Source organism: Triticum aestivum, chromosome 7B, assembly GCF_018294505.1.
Source record: "Triticum aestivum cultivar Chinese Spring chromosome 7B, IWGSC CS RefSeq v2.1, whole genome shotgun sequence".
Lineage (NCBI taxonomy): Eukaryota > Viridiplantae > Streptophyta > Magnoliopsida > Poales > Poaceae > Triticum > Triticum aestivum.
In genome coordinates, this window is record NC_057813.1 from 700905705 (window position 1) to 700910621 (window position 4917).

Below are 4917 nucleotides of genomic sequence, written 5' to 3' on the forward strand. Positions count from 1 at the left end.
CATTTGAAATTGCACAAGTATATAAGAATAAATATATGCGCCAAAATAACGAAAGGAGGTATATGGTTTCTCTGTCATGAAACAAAATAAATCCAACTGAATACAGTTTATATGATTTCTCTGTATCAATATACGACAACTGTATTAGGACAGATCCTTCAAATGATCTATTTATTGGAACTCAGCCAGATTAGTTTCTTCATTGGTCCTTATGTATGGTAAATTCTCTTTATTGGAACGCGGTAGAGATTGCACACATTTGCAGAACAGTGAGATATATTCTCTAACAACAGTAACAGAGTCACTTAAGCCGTTTTAGATGTATAGAATCATGTAACTGAAATAGTAGTACATCTACAATATCTTGCCTCCTACTGAATCTTACATAATTTACTGGATTGCTATGCAATTATGTTAAAGCGACGTGTGTAAAGTTTTCTCTAAGAATGAATCATATATTCTAATTTCCAACATATCCCTGGAGCTAGTGCCTAGGCAGGCGCAACCCACCTTAATTCCAGGTAAAGCAACGTCATACGTAAAACACACATTGATCAAATAGCACAAATAAGGCAATTCTAATCAAGGGGATGACATTACCTCTTGATACGGTCGAGTTTAATGCTTATGGTCGTACGAAGTAAAGCCCAAGGAAGCCGACATGAACATGAGAAGTAATCATGGGAAATAGAGACTCTGCATCTTGACTTCTTCAGTATTCCTCTTGATCCTACTTTGTAAGACAAGATTGCTGCATTCTTATGTACGTGCCATATCTAATTACACATTTTCAGTACAGCAATCGGCAACCTAAGATAATCCCAAATCTATAATTCTAGATTGCTTAAAGCCCCACGATTCTTATTTAATATGTAATGCACGTGCACCCACTGAACATACACTTTATGAGAGACAGTGAATTCAAATTTCTCAACCAGTCAAACTTATACATGTAGTCAAATTCTAATCTTGGTCTAAATGGGAATCGCATTGTAAGTATACAGGTCTAAACAAACACACTCTTACAATCAGTCCCATTCTTCCTATATCTACTCGCTTCATTCCAAAATATGTCTTTTTAGAGATTTTAATACAGACTATATAAGAATGTATAGAGACATATTTTAGAATGTAGTTTCACTCATTTTACTCCGTATGTAGTCCACATGGAAATCTCTAAAAAGACTTATCTTTTGGGACAGAGAGAGTATATATGAGAATGATTTTCATGCTCCATATCACATGTATTTCCCAAATGAATTATCAAATGATTAATTAAACTCTGGAATAGCACTTTGTTCATTTCCCGTTTTTTTATTTCTTGAATGCATCAGAGGAAGATTGGTTGATAGATGAAATTGCAGATCAAAAATTTCTAACCCACCTCCAAGTGCCAAAAATGCAGTATTAGTCGTGCAAATTGCATAATACCCCCAAATCGAATTAAAGGTTCACCTGATTGATTTGTGATAGACCTTAGGTGCCCTCGACTGTGCACGTAGGAAGAACTGCAGGAGGTCCTCGACGGCCCAGTAGGACGACGGCAGGAACGACAATGACGGCACCTCCTGCGCCACGGCCGAGACCGGTGTCGCCCTAGGGACGACGGTAGTTGGCGGCTTGGACTTGGAGGACGTCAGTGGTGGGTTGTTGTCGACGTGGGTGTTGCGAACGGAGCTGAAGTCGACGTGGATGCTGATGGTTGCCAGGGAGCATGCCCTGGACGTGGATGGAGTTGTCGCAGTAGCGGCAGAAGAGCGCCTGGCGTCCAGGCAGAAGACGATGGCGGCGACAGCACGTGTGTTCCCGGAGGAAGACCAAGCTCCTCGCGCTTCCCCATCGTAGCTAGTGTGCATGATGGCGGCATGCGGCTCGCGATTAGCTTCCTAATAGGATGGATGCGTCCGAGATAAGTTTTTTAATAAGATAAATTTGTCTGAGATTAGTTTCCTAATAGGATGGATGCACTCTGATTTAGTTTCCTAGAACAGGATGTACCCGTGATTATTAGTTTCCTAATTGCGCAGGCGTGGAGTTTCATATTTTTCTCCACGGTGGAGTACGGTCAGTCAATGTAAATTGCTAAGTGCACACAGAAAATGATTTAGGTTAAGGCTAACGTTAGATTTATTTTAGTGGGCCTAATCGTGTGATGGTATTGGATCTGTGTACGGTTTGTGGGATGTGCTTAAAAAAAATTTGTTTGATTGTTTAATAGTAATATAAATATAGATTAAGACCATCTTAGCGACGACTGATTGGGCCATGGAGCATGTGGGCCGTCACGCCCTTGCTGATCGAAGGAAAAACCTACCCCGGCCCGCAGCGCTGGTTGAGCGGGCAAACAAACGCAGCTCTGTATACAGATTGTGAAAACAGAAAAGAGCCTTTGACTCGTCTGGAATTAATCCCACATCGCGTGCCCGGATACCTGAGGCGGTTCAGGAACAAATAAAAAGGGAGCCAAGGGCACGATTTAGGGTATATACCTTTCTCGGCCTCTTGGCTAAGATCAAATGTAGTATCTGTTCTTGTCAGTTTAATATCTGATACGTGGATCTTCGGATCCACACTATGATATTAATTTAATTTTTTTGGGGAGGACCTATAAAATGTAGCTTGCTGCATGGGTCCTCATGTGTCTTCCAAGCGTTGCACTATTGTTTGGAACAGGCACACCCCAACCAAAACATAATGAAATCTTTATAGTTTTCTTTTTTGATGGAGGAGTATATATCATAGTCTCATTTGCATAGTATGCACGTAACTTCAGGGTGAGTTTACTGCCGATTAGCTCCTCCACACTCCCTTCTCAAGCACGCAACCATCTCTTGTCAAAATATTCGTAGTTTCAGTTTTGTCCTAACAAAAAATTATGTAGATTTGATAAAGTCTATAAATAACATACAAACATCCACAAGTAAAGTACTCCCTCCGTCCAAAAATACTTGTCGAAGAAATGCATAAAAATGGATGTATCTAGAACTAAAATGCGTATAGATACATTCATTCCTCCGACAAGTATTTCCGGACGGAGGGAGTATATCCCAACATCAAATTAGTTTCATTAGATTTATCATAAAATATATTTTCATTTTTCTTTTGAAGTTGTGGATATTATAAATGTTTCCATAGTCAAACTTAAGGAAGTTTGACTTAGGATAAATATAAAACTTCCAATATTTTTACGGGTTTGCTATTTCACATTCAGAGATGTGAAATAGTACCTCACATCTAAGTGCATCATTGTGGGAGAATAGTTTGCTATAAGGTTTGTTTGTTTTTCCTTATTTGTTTTTTCATTTATTTTACTTCGGTTTTTAAACTTATATTTTTTTTACATTTTAGGTCTTTTTAAATCCATGATTTTTAAAATTTTATATTTTTTTAAAATTCACTGTTTAATTTAGTTCCCATAATTTTCATGCAAGCGCTCTCTCTACCTTCCACCTCGTTTGTTGTTGTTTGTTTATTATGTATCTTGTTGTTGGCCTAGGCCTGTTCGGCTCCGCTTTTGTCAATGCTCGACTACCAATTGAGGTCTGAGCTTTTTTGTCCCAGTTGCAAGTACGTCCTCGACTCGCAACTTGAGTCCAACATTTTTTGTTCGAGTTGCAAGTTCACTCTCAACCAGCAACTGCGACCCGACCTTTTCTTCCCCTGGTTGCAAGTCCATCATCGACTCGCGACTGGGTCCAACTTATTTTTTCTAGTTGCAAGTGCACCCTTGACTCGTAATTGGGTCCCGAAATTTGTTGTCCCAGCTGCAATACCCCCTCGACTTGTAACTCAAGGTGGCAACGGGGAAGGGGATGACCGGGGATGGCTCCACCATCCCCGCCCAGATCCCCGCCAATCCCCATACCTGCGATCCCCGTGAAGCATTGCAGGGACAAAACGCCCCCCATCCCCGTTAATATCGAGTACCCGGTACCCGTCGGGTATCCATGGGGATTTCAAAGCTCACTAGGATAGGTGAGATTGAAGAAGACATGGTCGTTGGGAGAGGTGGAGAAAAATGATTGTGTGAAATATCTAGGTATTAATCTATATATTCTGCATTTGTAGTACGAATGGCATAGTTTTCGGGTATCCATGGAGTCCCCACGGGGAGAATTTTATACCCATTCCCGCCCCGCGAGACTAACGGGTACCCACCAGAGAATACCCATGGGGCTAATTTGTCCCCCATTCCCGCTCCATGACGGGTAAATCCCCGCGGGTACCCGTCCCCACGAGGAATTTTGCCATCTTGACTTGTAACTAGGACCTGAAATTTTTTTGTCCCAGTTGCAAGTCCACCCAACTGGGGTCCGACCTTTTTTGTCCGAGATCCAAGTCCACTCTCAAGTCACAACTGGGACCTGACCTTTTTTTCCCGGTTGCAATTGCACTCACGACTTGCAACCGGGTCTCGACACTTTTGGTCCTAATTGCAAGACTACCCTTGACTCGCGACGGGGCTCCAGCCTGTTTTGTCCCAATTAAAGTCCACCCTCGATTCTTAACTGGGCCTCAATCATTTTTGTCCTAGTTCTAAGTTCACTCTCGACACAAAATGGGGGTGGATTTTTTTCTCCAAGTTGCAAGACCACCCTCGACTCGCAACTGGGAACCAACCTTTTTTGTCTGAGTTGCAAATCCACCATTTACTCGCAACCAGGGCCCAACCTTTTTTATCCGAATTGCAAGCCCACCCTTTACTCACAACTAGGGCCCAACCTTTTTTATCCGAGTTACAAGTCCACTCTCGACTCACAACTGGGGGCCAATCTTTTTTGTTCGAGTTGCAAGTCCATCCTCGACTTGAACTAGGGCTCAACCTTTTTTGTCCGAGTTGCAAGTCCGTCCTCGACTTGCAACTGAGTCCTGACCTTTTTTACTCCGAGTTGCGAGTCCACCCTCGATTTGCAATTG

At 42.0% G+C, this 4917-nt stretch overlaps 1 non-coding gene across 1 annotated transcript; it reads left to right on the plus strand.

Moving 5' to 3' along the window:
* Positions 1–2485: 2485 nt before the first annotated feature.
* On the plus strand, positions 2486–2684 carry LOC123163260 (U2 spliceosomal RNA). The gene has a single exon (XR_006481821.1). It is a non-coding gene; the product is annotated as a U2 spliceosomal RNA (small nuclear RNA).
* Positions 2685–4917: the final 2233 nt, after the last annotated feature.